Raw genomic sequence first — 18,176 nt, forward strand, 5'->3', positions numbered from 1 at the left:
TTCAAAATGAAGCTCAAGCGGAGGAGGTCTTTGGAAGTGGTTAGTGTATGTATCAGTACTATGCCTATGATATTTTTTTTGTCCTAGGTTTTATTTAATTGTGAATTTTATCGACTTTGTTTCTTGAAGTTTTTTTTTTTGCCATCCCTTATCTCCGATGGAATATTATGTTATTGTTGTCCAGTCGTAGTTGCATGCTGATAATTGAGATGGTATACAGTTTGTATTCTTTTACTTATTTGTCTCTGCATCTTTTTGTTAAATTGATTCCGGTCATTTTGTTTATGTCTTCTGATTTTGATGGTCGTTGTCAATTTTGGAAGTACTAGTCATCATTGTGGACATTCCTCTCCATTCCTCTTACATTAGTACTTCAAGTCTTGAATGATCCACTATGAAACTAAGTACTAATTTGGAATTTTGTCAAATCTCACACATTTTAGTGCCTTTATGCTTATTTCTATGTGTTAGTACTTAGTTTTATAGAGATTTCCTTAGTTTTTGGTGTTTTTTTCTTTATTTTATTTTTACCCAATATTTTTGCTGCGATGTAAGTTAGAAACATAACAGGGCATCTAAAATTGCCTTTTTGGGTCAATTTTTCTAAAGGCTGGATTGGTCATTACTGAGAAGTAATGAGGAATGCAGGCGTGTATATCAATTGGGAGGTTTTAAAACTGCAAGGAATTTACTTTATGGGAGTATGATAGTTGGAAAACATGCTTTTTGCTACTGGCTTTGAATTTGCTTTCCTTTACCAGTCAACAAGCTAAATGCTTGTGAACTATACTATTTCCCAAACTAATGATAGATATTAATTAGTTTATACAATTTTATTGTTGAGGTCTATGTTTTTACCTGTTGCATTCATGTGGAGAACATTGGAGTTTCTAGGTCATCTAATATCCTGTATGAGTTGGTTTTCCGTGTGCTCTTTATTTTTGTTCCGTGTTTTGCTTAGAACTTATAATTTTTGCAAATGCTGTAACAGCTTTTTTTGGGTTCTTTTGTTGTTTGTATTCAGCCTCCCAAAATCAAATCATTTATCAATAGTGTTACTTCTACGCCACTTGAGAATATTGAAGAACCCCTAAAAGGTTTTGTTTGGGAGTTTGACAAGGTTAGTTTGTGGATTTATCTTATAAGAATCCAGGTTTTTTTAATATAATATTATGTTAATTTTAATTATTTTCTTGAATGGTCTAATTTATTTGCATAATTTGGTTTTGGTGCAGGGAGATTTTCATCATTGGGTTGATCTTTTTAACCATTTTGATTCATATTTTGAGAAGCACATTAAACCAAGAAAAGATTTGCAGGTAGAGGATAACTTTTTGGAATCTGATCCTCCCTTCCCAAGAGAAGCTGTTCTTCAAATTCTCCATGTTATCAGAACCATTTTGGAGAATTGCACGAATAAACATTTCTATAGCTCTTATGAGGTACAATTTTTTTTTTATCCTTTAGGAGTATTTTATCTGTGTTGAATGCTTTTCTGATTCTTTTCTACTTCTTTTATATCTAGACCACAGTAATCAATAGATTAATGAAGATGTAAATTGTACACTTTAAAAGGTCTTTCTTTTCCACCATGCTCCTTTAAATTTAGCTATGTTCTTTGTGTTGTTGCAGCAACATCTTTCTTTCCTCCTTTCTTCCACCGATGCAGATATTCTAGAGGCTTGCCTGCAGACTTTCGCAGCTTTTCTGAAGAAAACTATTGGAAAATATTCCATCCGAGATAATGGTCTGAATGCAAAGCTATTTTCTCTTGCTCAAGGCTGGGGTGGAAAGGAAGAGGGGCTTGGGTTGATTGTTTGTCTTGTTGAAAATGGGTGCGATCCTGTTGCCTATGAATTAGGCTGTACTTTGCATTTTGAGTTTTATGCACTGGATGAGTCAAGCGAGAGCCATATGAAAGAAAAGTTTTACCAAGGTCTACAAATTATTCATTTACCTGATGTCAATGCTTGCGTTGAAACAGATCTAGAGCTTTTGAATAAGTTAGTTGCAGAGTACAAAGTACCAACCAGTTTAAGATTTTCTCTGCTGACAAGATTGCGGTTTGCAAGAGCTTTTGGCTCTTTAACTTCTCGACAGCAGTACACATGCATTAGACTTTATGCCTTCATTGTTCTTGTTCAAGCAAGTAGTGATGCTGATGATCTAGTTTCATTCTTTAACTCAGAGCCCGAGTTTGTTAACGAGTTAGTCTCATTATTGAGTTATGAAGATGCAGTACCTGAAAAAATCCGAATTTTATGTCTCCTATCATTGGTGGCTCTCTCTCAAGATCGGTCCCGCCAACTAACAGTTTTGGCTGCTGTCACATCTGGTGGGCATCGTGGCATCTTATCTAGCCTTATGCAGAAAGCTATTGATTCTGTTATTAGTGGCGCATCAAAATGGTCTGTTGTTTTTGCAGAGGCTTTATTGTCTCTCGTCACTGTTTTAGTCTCATCATCATCAGGTTGTGCAGCCTTGCGCGAGGCTGGGTTTATCCCTACTCTTCTGCCTCTCCTTAAGGATACAGATCCACAACACTTGCATTTGGTTGGCACTGCTGTGCATATTCTAGAAACTTTCATGGATTTCAGCAATCCTACTGCCACACTTTTTAGAGAGTTGGGTGGTTTAGATGATACTATCTCCCGACTGAAAGTAGAAGTATCTTATTTGGAAAATTGGTTGAAACAACAAGGTGAAGATCCTGATCTGGTGGGGAGAATTCTACAAGCAGTTTCAGGTGTTTCCTCTGAGCTGGATAATGTACATCCTATGTATTCTGTGGCTTTGGTTATCTATCACCGGCGGTTACTTATGAAAGCTCTCTTACGTGCTATCTCACTTGGAACATATGCCCCTGGTAATACATCTCGTTTCTATGGATCTGAGGAGAGTTTATTGCCACAATGCTTATGCATAATTTTTAGAAGAGCAAAAGATTTTGGCGGCGGGGTGTTTTCACTTGCAGCAACTGTCATGAGTGATCTAATTCACAAAGATCCTACCTGTTTTGCTATATTAGATGCAGCTGGTCTGCCTACTGCATTTCTGGATGCTATAATGGATGGTGTTCTATGCTCTTCAGAAGCCATAATGTGCATTCCTCAATGCTTGGATGCCTTGTGCCTCAACAATAATGGTCTTCAGGCTGTGAAAGATCGTAATGCTTTGAGGTGCTTTGTGAAAATCTTCACATCTAGGACATATTTGCGTGCCCTTGCTGGTGAGACACCAGGGTCCTTGTCTACTGGACTTGATGAATTAATGCGCCATGCTTCCTCACTGCGTGGTCATGGAGTGGATATGGTTATTGAAATTTTGAATTCAATATTCAAAATTGGGTGTGGAGTTGATGCCTGTTGCTCATCCTCATATCCTTCTTCATGCTCTACTCCTGTTCCCATGGAAACAGATTCTGAAGAAAGGTCCTCAGTTCCATCAGATGATAGGGACGCAACCAGGATGGATGGTTCAGAGCATACTCCTGAGCTTCCCTCTGATACTTCACTGGTGAATATAGAGTTATTCCTTCGTGATTGTGTTGGCAATGCTGCTTGACTTCTTGAGACAATCCTTCAAAATGCCGACACATGCCGTATTTTTATTGAGAAGAAGGGAATTGATGTTGTTCTGCAGTTATTTAACTTGCCTCTAATGCCCCTTTCAGCATCAATCGGTCAGAGTATATCTATTGCCTTTAAGAACTTCTCACAACAACATTCTACTTCTTTAGCTCGGGCAGTATGCTCGTTCTTGAGAGAGCATCTTAGATCTACAAATGAAATTTTAGTTTCAGTTGGTGGAACCCAACTTTTAGCATTTGAATCTGCTAACCAAACAAAGGTCTTTAGATATCTGTCCAGTCTTGAGGGTATATTGTCTCTCTCTAATTTCTTGTTGAAGGGAACTACATCTGTTGTCTCTGAATTTGGTGCTGCAGATGCTGATGTTCTGAAGGATCTTGGAAAGACATATCGGGAGGTGATTTGGCAAATTTCTCTGTGTAATGATTCCAAAGTGGATGAGAAGAGGTGTGCAGATCAAGAAATTGATAGTGCAGAAACGTCTTCCTCCAATGTTGTTGGAAGAGAAATAGACGATGATGCAAATATTCCGGTTGTGAGATACATGAATTCAGTTTCTGTTCGGAATGGTTCTCGATTCCTCTCAGGTGCGGAGCGTGAATATCTTTCAGTGCTCCGTTCAGGTGAAGGCTTACATCATCGTGGCCGGCATGCGCTGGCACAACATATGCGTGGCGGGAGGAGTGCCCGACATCTGGATGCTTTGAACATTGATTCTGAAGTTCCAGCAAATTTACCAGAAACATCATCACAAGATGCTAAGAAAACAAGTCCAGATGTTCTTGTCTTGGAAATTCTGAACAAGTTGGCTTCCACATTTCGCTCCTTCTTCACAGCCTTAGTCAAGGGATTTACCTCACCAAACCGTCGGAGAGCTGATGTAGGATCATTGAGTTCAGCTTCAAAAACCCTTGGAACTGCCCTTGCTAAAATATTTCTTGAGGCTCTCAGTTTTTCTGGGTATTCGACATCTGGACTTGATATGTCACTGTCAGTGAAATGTAGATATCTCGGAAAGATTGTGGATGATATGGCAACACTTACTTTTGACAGCAGGCGTCGAATTTGTTACACAGCAATGGTTAATAATTTTTATGTACATGGAACCTTTAAGGAGTTTCTTACTACATTTGAGGCCACAAGTCAATTGTTGTGGACTTTACCTTACCCTTTTCCAACACCTGTTGCAGATCATGAGAAGGCTAGTGAAGGAAGTAAATTGTCTCACAGTAAATGGCTACTTGACACATTACAAAGCTACTGTCGTGTTCTTGAGTGCTTTGTCAACTCCTCTTTACTCTTACCTGCAACCTCCACGTCCCAGGCTCAGCTACTAGTTCAACCAGTTGCAGTTGGTTTGTCAATTGGTCTCTTTCCTATTCCGAGGGATCCGGAAGTCTTCGTACGGATGTTGCAGTCTCAGGTTTTGGATGTAATATTGCCTGTTTGGAACCATTCTATGTTTCCAAATTGTAGTACGAGTTTTGTTGCTTCTATTATTTCAGCTGTGACACATATATATTCTGGTGTTGGTGATGTGAAACGGAATCGCAGTGGAGTTGCAGGAAGCACAAATCAGAGGTTTCTGCCACCACCACCTGATGAGGGTACTATTACAACTATTGTTGAAATGGGTTTTTCAAGGGCAAGAGCAGAGGAAGCACTGAGACGAGTAGAAACAAATAGTGTTGAACTTGCCATGGAGTGGTTATTCAGTCATGCCGAGGATCCTGTACAGGAGGATGATGAGTTGGCTCGGGCACTTGCTCTCTCACTTGGGAGCTCATCTGAAGGAGCTAAAGTTGACAATGTCGACAAGTCAATAAATCTACTGACAGATGAAGAACAAATGAAGGCACCTCCGGTTGATGATATTCTTGCTGCATCACTGAAGCTGTTTCAAAGTATTGATACAATTGCATTCTCATTGACAGATTTGTTGGTGACCCTTTGCAATCGGAACAAAGGAGAAGACCGTCCAAAGGTGGCATCTTATCTTATTCAGCAATTAAAGCTTTGTCCTTTGGATTTCTCAAAGGATTCTAGTGCTTTGGGTATGATATCACATATTTTAGCATTACTTGTGTTTGAGGATGGAACTGTATGAGAAATTGCTGCAGAGAATGGTATTGTACCTGCTACAATTGATATCCTTATGAATTTTAAGGCTAGCAATGCCTCATCAAGTGAGATTCTTGTCCCAAAATGCATTAGTTCTTTACTGCTTGTACTAGATAACATGCTACAGTCCAGGCCTAGAATATCTTCTGAAGCTGTGGAGGGGACTCATACAGGTTCTTTGCCAGATTCTTCAGTTGCTGCCCCAATTACAGATGGGAGTTTGGCTCCAGATGTTCCTGAAAGAGAAACTGAGTCATCATTGGAGAAAATTTTGGGGAAGTCTACAGGTTATTTGACTATCGAACAGAGTCATATGGTGCTGCAACTTGCTTGTGACTTAATAAAGCAGCATGTTCCTGCTGTCATTATGCAGGCTGTTTTACAGTTATGTGCTCGCTTGACAAAAACTCATATTCTAGCTCTGCAGTTTCTTGAAAATGGAGGCTTAGCTGCAGTTTTTAGTCTTCCAAGGACTTGCTTTTTCCCTGGATATGATACAGTGGCTTCTGCTATTGTTCGACACCTGATTGAAGACCCTCAGACTTTGCAAACGGCTATGGAATTGGAAATTCGACAAACTTTGATTGGAAACAGGCATGCAGGACGTACTAACCCACGAACATTTTTGACAACAATGGCACCTGTTATCTCTAGAGATCCTGTGGTATTTATGAAAGCTGCAGCTGCAGCTTGTCAGTTGGAATCATCAGGAGGGAGGACTCTTGTGGTGTTGTCAAAGGAAAAGGAGAAGGAAAAATCAAAAGCACATGGCGTGGAAGATTCTGTTCGGATTTCTGAGAACAAGGTACATGATGGTTCGGGTAAATGTGTCAAAGGCCATAAAAAGATTCCTGTCAATCTCACTCAAGTAATTGATCAGCTCCTTGACATAGTTTTGAAATACCCTCCTCCAAGAAGTGAGGAAGGTTGTGCTAGTAATTCAACTTCTATGGAGGTGGATGAACCTGCAACCAAAGTGAAAGGAAAATCCAAGGTTGATGAGGCAAGAAAATTGTGCTCTGATTCTGAAAAACCCGTTGCTCTAGCAAATGTGTCTTTTGTTCTCAAGCTATTCAGTGATATCCTACTTATGTATGTACATGCAGTGGGAGTGATATTGAGGCGGGATTCAGAACTATGCCAACTCCGAGGATCTAATCAACCAGATGGTTCCGGACGTGGTGGGATAATTCATCATGTCTTACATTGGTTACTTCCAATATCGACTGACAAATCTGCAGGGCCTGATGAATGGAGAGACAAATTGTCTGAAAAGGCTTCATGGTTTCTGGTAGTTTTGTGTGGCCGATCTGGAGAAGGACGGAGGCGAGTGATTAATGAACTTGTGAAAGCAATGTCGTCTTTCTCAAACTTTGCAAGCAATTCTAGTAAAAGCCTTTTATTGCCTGAAAAAAAGGTTTTTGCATTTGCTGATTTGGTGTATTCTATTTTATCAAAAAATACATCATCTGACAACTTGCCTGGTTCTGGATGTTCACCAGATATAGCAAAAAGCATGATAGATGGTGGAATGGTATAGTGTCTAACAGGTATTCTTCAAGTTATTGATTTGGATCATCCTGATGCTCCCAAGATCGTTAATCTTTTGCTAAAGGCTTTGGAAAGTCTTACTAGAGCTGCTAATGCAAGTGAGCAAGTCCTCAAATCTGAGGGTCTGAACAAGAAGAGAAGTATTGAATCAAATGGGAGGCATGATGATCATACAACTACATCAGCTGCTGGAACAGTAGAGCAAAATCAAAATGTTAACAACTCTGCTGATGTGCCTAATGCGGTGCAGACTGAAGAACTGCAATGCCAAGTTCCTTCTCAAAATGAGGGTAATCAAGATGCACACCATAATCAGTCTGTTCAGCAAGAAATGAGGATAGAAGTGGAAGAAACAATGGTGAACAACCCACCTATGGAGATTGGGTTGGATTTCTTGTGTGAAGAGATGGAAGAAGGTGGTGTGTTACACAACACTGATCAAATTGGTATGACTTTTCGGGTGGAGAATAGGGCAGATGATGATATGGGTGATGAGGATGATGATATGGGAGATTAGGGTGAGGAAGATGAGGATGATGATGATGGAGAGGACGAGGATGAGGATATTGCTGAAGATGGTGCTGGCATGATGTCTCTTGCAGATACTGATGTCGAAGACCATGATGATGCTGGTCTGGGTGATGACATGATTGATGAAGATGATGATTTTCATGAGCATCGCGTGATAGAAGTAAGGTGGAGGGAAGCTCTGGATGGGCTAGATCATTTGCAGGTCCTAGGCCAACCTGGTGCTGCTAGCAGTCTAATTGATGTTGCAGTTGAGCCTTTTGAAGGCGTGAATGTGGATGACCTTTTTGGTCTTCGCAGGCCTTTGGGTTTTGAGCGTCGGCGTCAGAGTGGTAGGTCTTCCTCTGAGCGATCGGTTAGAGAAGTAAATGGATTTCAACATCCTCTTCTCTTAAGGCCATCACAGTCTGGGGATCTGGTTTCTATGTGGTCATCAGGTGGACATTCATTTAGGGATTTGGAAGCTCTATCATCTGGTAGCTTTGATGTGGCTCACTTTTACATGTTTGATGCTCCTGTTATTCCATATGATCATGTGCCAAGTAGTCTTTTTGCTGATCGTTTGGGTAGTGCAGCACCCCCACCTTTGACTGATTATTCTGCAGGAATGGATTCATTGCATATACAGGGTAGACGAGGTCCAATTGATGGTCGGTGGACTGATGATGGTCTTCCCCAAGCAAGTTCCCAGGCTACTGTGATTGCACAATCTGTAGAAGGGCAGTTTGTATCTCAGTTGCGTAGTCTTGCTCCTACAAGTGATCCTATTGAAAGGCAGTCCCAGCATCCAGTATTGCAGGATAGTCAACCATCAAATGATCCTCCATCCAATGATGGGCAAGTATTGGTTGAAGGTGATAACACTAGCAGTCAGCAAACGGAAGTTCAACAACAAGAAAATGGTAATGAAGTGATACATGAACTGGCTCCTGCTGTTGAAACTATTTCTTGCCAAGAGCAAATAAATCCCCCATCTTCGGTTGAAGATGCAGGTGAATGCCTACATGTGCAGGTGCCAATGTTAGTTCAAACAATTTCTCTGAATAGTACACCAAATGGTCAGGATAATATGGAAACTAGGGAGGGCAATGACAATGCTGGTGATCAAGTAGAGATAATGCCCGAGCTTGTCAACTCATCCACAGGTTGCCATCCTCCTTTGCAATGTGAAGGGGTTTCTGAAGTGCCTGCAAGTCTCCATGATGTGCCTGTTCATACTGTAGCTTATGATGCTTATGGGCAAATAAGGGATTCTGGTTTGGTGATTCGTAATTTGGATCATACAAATGTATATGTTGATATGGATAGTATAGATGCTGAAGGCGACCAAGCTGAGCAGCGTCTTCCTGCTACAGAGCATGTTTTGGATGCACCACTGTCTCGGCATGAGACTCTGATTTCTGAGGAAGCTAGTCAGGCTGACCAAGCTAGTGCAAATAACGAGGCTTCGGGTGCAAATGCAATCGATCCAACATTCTTAGAGGCTTTGCCAGAAGACTTACGGGTAGAAGTTCTAGCTTCCCAGCAAGCCCAATCTGTTCAACCTCCAACTTATACTCCACCTGCTGTTGATGATATTGATCCTGAGTTTTTGGCTGCCCTTCCCCCAGATATCCAAGCTGAAGTTCTAGCACAACAGAGAGCCCAGAGGATTGCCCAGCAGGCTGAAGGACAACCTGTTGACATGGATAATGCTTCCATAATTGCTACTTTCCCTGCTGAGTTGCACGAAGAGGTTCGTCTTTTCATCTTTGTGATTCTTCTCTTACTGACCAGTGATAACCCTTTTCATGTTTTTCTTTTTATCCATGTGCTTTTGACTTCTTCTGAAGCAGTTTTATCGGCATTACCGTCTCCACTGCTAGCTGAAGCGCAAATGCTAAGAGATCGAGCAATGAGCCATTATCAGGCTCGTAGCCTGTTTGGAGGCAGCCACAGGCTGTCTAGTCGTCGAAATGGTTTGGGGTTTGACAGGCAAACAGTGATGGATAGGGGCGTTGGAGTAACCATTGGGCGGAGAGCAGCATCTTCCATTACAAATAGCATGAAAGTGAAAGAAATTGAAGGCACGCCACTTCTAGATGCCAATGCTTTGAAAGCTTTGATCCACCTTCTACGTCTGGCACAAGTAACTGACGTTCATTATTCTTAGTAGATGTTTAATACTAATGAAGAATTTAATTCTTAAGTTGATGTTTAATGTGTAGAATTCTTACTTCATGTTTAGTGTCCCGACCGGGAACAAGACCTATTACAAGATACTTCTTTAGTGGGGTGATAACTATGAAAAGACGAATTTAAAATTCTATTGAATTTTATATTAAATACATGAATTGTATTATATTTTTTTATCAAACAATAGGTTGAATTATATTAAATATTTTTATTAAAATTAAATGGGAAGATTGTTATAAGCTTTAGCTAGAGCAATTTATTTGTTTTGCAATGTCATGTCTCTCAAAAATTATAAGTGCCTACATTAATGTTTTTTCTTTTTGGTTTGCATAGCCCCTTGGAAAAGGCCTTCTGCAAAGACTTCTGTTAAATCTTTGTGCACATAGCACTACGAGAGCAACTTTAGTTCGTCTCTTGCTTGATATGATTAAACCTGAGGCTGAAGGGTGAGTTAGTGGATTGGCAACAATTAACTCCCAAAGGCTTTATGGCTGTCCATCGAATGTCGTTTATGGTCGATCACAGTTGTTGGATGGTATTTTCTTTGGTCCTTTAGAAATCTTTTGTAATCTGTGACTTGATGTATTAGATCAACTTATCCAGGTTTTTTCTACCCTACAGGTCTTCCACCATTGGTTTTGCATCGAGTTCTTGAAATTTTGACATATTTGGCTACTAATCATTCATATATTGGAAATATGTTGTTCTACTTGGATCCGTCAATTGTTCCGGAGCAGTTAAGTTATAGGCATATAGAGACTAAGATAGATAAGGGTAAAGAGAAAATTGAGGATGGAGATGTTCCGTCAAAACCTTTCGTAAATGCAGATGATGTTCCTCTGATACTGTTCTTGAAGCTCTTGAATCGACCACTATTTTTACGAAGCACAGCGCACCTTGAACAGGTAAAGCAAAATCTCTGTTTGACTGTTTTATAAAAATAAATTTCCTTGAATTTTGTTTTAAACTTTACCTACTTATTTTAAATTGTATTGAATTTTAAACTCATTAATATTTATTATTAAATATTTAATATTATTTACTTTTTTTTCCATTAGTACTTACTTGCTAATATTAATTAATGATTTATTTATTACTAGTATTAATTCCTATTTACTTTTTCCATATATGATTTTTTATTAGTAAAATTAATAAATTAATGAAAACGGAAAATTTTCTGAAATTTTCTTTTTTTATGTTACTAAGTATGCAATTGAGATTATTAAAATGTTCCAATTTATGTTCACATCATTGCTTTAGCAATCTTTTGTAGCTTTTTCATATGACCGCAGTATTTTCCTTGGTAATTTATTTTCTTTTCACGGTCCAGGTTATGGGACTGCTCCAAGTGGTAATTTGCACAGCTGCTCAAAAAGTAGAGTCTCGGACCTTATCTGGACAGGTAACTGCAAATTCTGAAAAGCAAACTGTCGATGAAGCTTCAGGTGATATTCAGAAAGATCCCCCACTGGAAACAGAGATTAGTCAAGAAGATAAGTCTAAAGCTGAGTTGTCTACTTCAGATGGGAAGAGGGTAATCGATACTTGCAGTATTTTCCTGCAGCTGCCACTACCTGATTTGCGCAATCTGTGCAGCCTTCTTGGTCGTGAAGGGTACTGTTCAGACTGCTTCTTATATCTGAATATTCCGTGTTGTTTTTCTTTTATAACTTGTGATGATGAGAAATGCACCAGTCGTATGCTTCTGTATCTTCTCTTTTCCTGCCCTGTTTTCTCCAATTCTCTTTTTGTTGTTACAATGCAATGTAGCCGACAGTGAGAACTAATATTTTATTTTAACTGATTCAGGCAGTCTGATAAAGTTTATATGCTAGCTGGAGAAGTGCTGAAGAAGTTGGCTTCAGTGGCAACATCACATCGGAAGTTCTTTACATCTGAACTTTCAGTATTAGCTCATAGTTTAAGCAATTCAGCTGTCAGTGAACTTGTCACCCTGAGGAATACACACATGTTGGGTCTCAGTGCTGGATCCATGGCGGGTGCTGCTATTCTTCGTGTGCTACAGGCACTCAGCTCACTCACCTCTTCCCGTGTTGATGAGAATGGGGTGCTGGAAGGTGATGAAGAACAAGAGGAGCAAATCACCATGTGGAACTTAAATGTTGCACTTGACCCATTGTGGCGAGAATTGAGTGAATGCATCAGTGTTACTGAGACACAGCTGGGTCAGGGATCCTTTAGTCCAACTATGCCAAATATGAATTTTGGGGAGCCTGTGCAGGGAACATCTTCTTCTCCTCTTCCCCCTGGGACCCAGAGATTGCTTCCTTTTATTGAAGCGTTCTTTGTTTTATGTGAAAAGCTACAAGCAAACTATTCCATGATGCAGCAAGATCAAATTGATGTAACTGCTAGAGAAGTCAAAGAGTCAGTTGGTGGTTCTGCTTCCTCAACCACAACAGGAACTGCAGATTTTCACAGGAAGTTGGATGGTGCTACCACTTTTTCCAAGTTCGCAGAGAAGCACCGTCGGCTATTGAATACTTTCATAAGGCAGAATCCTGGCTTGTTGGAGACATCACTTTCTATGATGCTGAAAGCTCCGAGACTGATTGAGTTTGACAACAAGAGAGCATATTTCCGCTCAAGAATAAGGCAACAGCATGAGCAACACCTCTCTGGTCCTCTGCGGATAAGTGTACGACGGGCATATGTTTTAGAGGATTCATACAATCAATTGAGGAAAAGTTTGAGGAAAAGTTTCTCACAGTTGGGGAGATAGTTGGTGCAAGCTTTCCACATGAAACTCTTAACTTTTGGAGGGAAGTTAAGTTTTCAAACTCAAACCAACCGAACCCAGAGCAAAATCATTTCACTACACCAAATAGCCTCTTAGATGAAGGTTAAAAATCGTCATCCCGCAAGATATAATTTTATCACGGGGCTCGCTGCCGTCTGATGTACCTTCAGACGATTGTTAAATTCTATCATGTGAAGGCACGAATGTGTACTGTCATATTACTCTTGTTACGATGCAGCTTATTTTCGAATTAATATAACAATAGCATATTCATAAAGTTTATAAGGCTATAATTTTACTGAAAAAATATTTTTTATTCATTTTTTAATAAAATAAGTTTTACATTGTTAAATTTGAAGTTTTATTAAATTAGAATGCTAGAATTTTTAAAATTATAGAATGTTGGAAAAAAAGTGAGTCCAACAATTCGTAACTCAAAGCGTCTTCATAAATAACTTTGACCAACAATTCCTATAATTATGAGTCCAAAATTTGTTGACTCTTCTCGTATCATTTAATTTCTCTATCATTATCTGCAGCATCAATACTGACATGCAAACCTCATGTTGCCGGAAACCTCCATCTTATAGCCATTAAACCAGCTACCCCTCCCCCTTTTGACATCCCCATTGCAAGTTAACCGACTGAAACTCAACAAGAAAAGCAAACACATTTGAGACAAATCGGGACGCTGAAATCATCTTGCCATTCTAAAGCTAGTTATTACGTTGATTCCAAGTTTCCCATAGAACCATGCAGAACTGCTCCTTCATCAATTGCAACAAGAACCAACATAGCATCATTGAGACCTAATTAGAGAAATCATAGACTTGAATATTAGTGATATCAAAGCAGATTGAACTCCAACAATCCTCTACAAACTTACAGTCCATAAAAATATGCATGTTTATGCTCTCCTAATTGGTCACACGAAACACACCTATTTTCTATGTGAACTCCTTTGAGGAAAAGTTTCTCACAGTTGGGGAGATAGTTGGTGCAAGCTTTCCACATGAAACTCTTAACTTTTGGAGGGAAGTTAAGTTTTCAAACTCAAACCAGCCGAACCCAGAGCAAAATCATTTCACTAAGCCAAATAGCCTCTCAGACGATGGTTAAAAATTGTCATCCCGCAAGATATAAATCTGTCACGAGGCTCGCTTCCGTCTGATGCACCTTCAGACGCCGGTTACGTTCTGTCATGTGAAGGCACGACACATGACATTAGCCTATTTGCGTACTGTCATATTACTCTTGTTACGATGTAGCTTATCTATTACTACTGTCACCTTTAATGTCATCACATGACATACTAATAATTGAAAATGTCAAGTAGATATATGAGAAATTGACATATTGGTATTCGCGATATCAATTTTTATAATAATTTCTGTTTTTGTAGCTTGTTTCAAATGTCATATGTCTTTTTTTTTTTAAAAAAAAAAATTGCGTACAATGCGCTTACATTAAAGAAGAATTTAAAATTCCACCAGACCCGGATGTGATTCGAACCCATGACCTCCCTAGTCATAGGTAAGCTCTTAACCAATTGGCTATAAGAGCTTCACCACTAAATGACATAGGTCTTAATCAATAATGTCAATGGATTTATTTTCAGATGACAGATTCGTGTATTTTAATGTCTTTTTTTATTATTGTTTAGGTGATATTTTTTTAAACGTAAATGTCACTCTTTACCTTCTTCTTCGAATGAGAATTTTTTTTCCAGCTTCAAGGGTTACTTCAATCCTAAAGGATATATCTAGAATTCACCAAATCACTGGAGAAAATCTTCACGAGTATTGAGAAGGGTTCAATCAATTGTGCACCAGTTGTCCCAACCATCAGATAAGTGACAAACTTTTAATTCAATATTTTTATAAAGGTCTAATCTTATCTTACAGGAATCTGATAGATGCTGCTAGTGGTGGAGCCTTAGTGGACAAAACTCTCACTGAAGCAAGGAATCTAATTACAAGAGTTGCTGCTAATGCTCAACAGTTTGGCTCTCGCCAAGATATGTCTGGAATTGAAGTGAATGAGGTAAGTAACTCTTCATTTGAAAAACGACTTGATATTCTTACTTCACTTGTGCAGAAAACATTATAGAGAAACACTCAACAAGTAAAAACTTGTGGAATTTGTTCGAGTCCAAACCATCCAACTGATGCTTGTCACACCCTCCGAGAGGAAGAACAAGTCAATGCTATGAGGAATTTTCAAAATCAGCAAAATCAAAAGAGATATGACCCATATTCACTACTTATAATACCAGGTGGAAAGATCACCCAAACTTCCGTTATAGTCCAAAGAACAACAATTTCCAACCACAAGGTTTCTACCCTATACCACAAGCTCCTATACAACAAGCTCCTCCTAAGCAAAGTATGATGGCTACTAATGTGCAACAATTTTAGCAGAACACTTTGACGTTCCAATAAGATACTTGGAAAATCATCCAGAATTTAGAGAACCAGATGAGCCAAATGGCGACTTCAATAAGCAAGTTGGAATCCAAGCTTATGGACATCTTCCATCCCAACCCGAGGTGAATCTTAGGAAGAATGTTAGTGCTATCACATTGAGGAGTGACAAAAAAGTGCAATCACATGATAACTTAGTCTCAAAGCAAGTTGTGGAAAAAGAGCTAGAGAAAGAGGAGGGCATTCCTGTTAGAGTTTTATGTCATATAGACAATTGTTTTAGGATATAAATATTAATGAATAAATTGTTTATGTGAATCATTTGTTTTAATAAGATATAGTGTGATTAAAACTATATATAAAAGGCATTAATCTTTTGTAAGTAAAAGTAATCGCAAGTTTAATTTGAAGTAGTTATAAAGTGTTCATACAAGCATGAAGTGAGACTATACTTTATAATAAGTTAATAAACTTAAAATCAATCCAAGTCAAGTAATATGTTAAAGGGGTTGGTATATTACTATTGAGACTTGCATGTAACAGTGTTTTCTATCGAGACAGAACTGATCTCACAAGCTTTAGATATGAAGATATCTAGATAGTTACATAGATCCGGTGAAGTTCATTAGGATTGGGACCCGACTTGAGATAACAGTATGGATAGATTTGTCTAAGTGTCAACTGTTAATCTTATTGGTGTTAGTAGGTATAAGTAATTCTCAGTCTCAAACAACCATTAATTAGTGATTTTGGATATGGAGTGTGATGCTTTGATTCTGTACGAGAACGATCCACTACAGGGGAGGCCTTGGGGTGTGTGAGAGCAGGGTTGAATATCACATAAAGTAATTGCAGGATAGTTAATGATAGATTGAGCATTCGTCACTCCTAATAAGTAAGAGATATATTCAAAGGGCCGCTTGTGGTGAATTGACTGAAATCCTTGCAAGGTGATAGAGTTAAGAGTAGAAATGGAGATTTCACTTAACTTATCTTTTCAAAGTTAATTCCACCTAGACAAGTATAATAGACTTTTCGTTATACGTAACATGACACATTCCATAGTTAAAGAATTGTCTGAAGGATATAATTGATGAAGGATCGAATTATACTGGACCTAATATGAAAAGGTAAACGTCAGTATTCAACCTGACTTCTTATTGCACTAGGGGAATGTCTAAGGTTCTGCTAGTAAGTGCTTGCGAAGTTATTCCATTATATATAAGTTGAAATTAATCAGGATGAATTAATTCCAATAAATATATACGGCTAGTAGCAATAAGAACCTAATGAGTCACACATGAGATTTGGAACCGGAGGACGAAATTGTAATTTAGAGGAACTACCTATATGGGCCGAAATTTGTAGTATTATTAGGGATACGATAATTTGATTAAAAATTATAATTAGATTATAATTGTAAATTAAATTATATGATTATGTTATAATATTAATTAGAAGTTTCAATATGATTATAACTCTAACTAATTATCCCTAACATAAATTAATATCTAATTGAATTAGAATTATTATCTAATTATAGTATGATATTATTAAGATATGAGTAGGGTAATCGAAAGTGATATGAGTTTATTGGGGATTGAGAAAAATATGGTTGTGGATAGGACAGAGTGGATGGAGAGAATTTGTGTTGCTGACACGACTTGATTTCACGGTTTTATATGATGGTTCGTGTTAACCGATCCCGAATCATTTCGGGACTAAGGCTTTGTTGTTGTTGTATTATTAAGATAATAATAAGTATTTATTTAATTATCTAATTAGTAATCCTATTCTGAATTGGATTCTATTTGATTAATTAAATAATACAACTAGGGTTTGAATTTGAGAAGTCAATAAATAGACCCCTCCCCTTGCATATTTCAGTCAACACTAATTTGGAGGCTAGGAATTCTTCCAAAATCATCTCGTCAAAATTACTCTCTCCTTTACTCTTTCTTTAATATCGTGTCGATTCCAGATGCAATTAAACAAGTTCGTCGTTATGGTAAATTTCTTAAAGAATTATGTACTAATAAGAGGAAATTGAGAGGTGATGAAAAGATTAGTGTGGGAGATAATGTTTCTACAGTTATACAAAAGAAACTCCCACCTAAGTGCAAAGACCTAAGTATGTTCTTTATCCCTTGTAAGATAGGACATAGAAAGATTGAAAGAGCAATGCTAGATCTAGCTGCCTCCATTAATGTCATGCCACGTTCCATTTATGCATCTTTAAATGTTGGACATCTAAAAGAAACGGGCGTAATAATTCAATTGGCCGATAGAACTAATGCTTATCCTGATGGGCTGCTAGAAGATGTACTTGTGCAAGTTAATGGTTTGGTTTTTCCTGCGAACTTTTATGTTTTAGATATGGATGATGATGATTTTTCTAAGTCTTCACCAATTGTTTTAGGGAGACCATTCCTGAAAACATCTAAAGCTATAATCAATATGCATGAAGGTACACTCACTATGGAGTTCAACGACAAAGCGATTAAATTTAATATATATAAAGCTATGAAATTTCCATGTGATGTAGCTTCTAATTTGGTTAATGATGTTGCTAATCCCATACATAAAAATTTTGACAGCAACATTTATGAAGAAACATTGCAAGTGGAGCTAAAAGAGGTTTTGTGTGAGAAAGGTAATCCGAAGATAGAACCCAAGGGTGTAATTGGTAAATTTAAGGTTGTGTATCTATGTGATAATGAAACCATTCCAGTGATCATGCCAAAAGGAATGCATGAGGAAGTGTTGATTTGGGTCTTGAAGGAACACAAAAATGTCGTTGGAATTACTTGAGTATTTGGCATAATATCGAGTCAAAGACAATAAATAAAGGCGCTCGTATGGCGTGGTGTATCCTCCTCATCTATATCTAGACGACGAGCTAATGACGGGATAGATTTTCCCGCGATAGTAGACCGCTCCGTCTACACATACAAATTTAAACAAAATTAAATTAAAAATAAATATGATTTACAACAACTAAATTTACCTATACAATTTACAACAATT

General features: G+C 38.2%; 1 pseudogene; it reads left to right on the top strand.

The window, feature by feature from the left end:
* LOC136217328 (E3 ubiquitin-protein ligase UPL1-like) lies at nt 1-12,708 on the top strand (annotated as a pseudogene).
* The last annotated feature ends 5,468 nt before the right edge of the window (nt 12,709-18,176 follow it).

Source organism: Euphorbia lathyris, chromosome 2, assembly GCF_963576675.1.
Source record: "Euphorbia lathyris chromosome 2, ddEupLath1.1, whole genome shotgun sequence".
Lineage (NCBI taxonomy): Eukaryota > Viridiplantae > Streptophyta > Magnoliopsida > Malpighiales > Euphorbiaceae > Euphorbia > Euphorbia lathyris.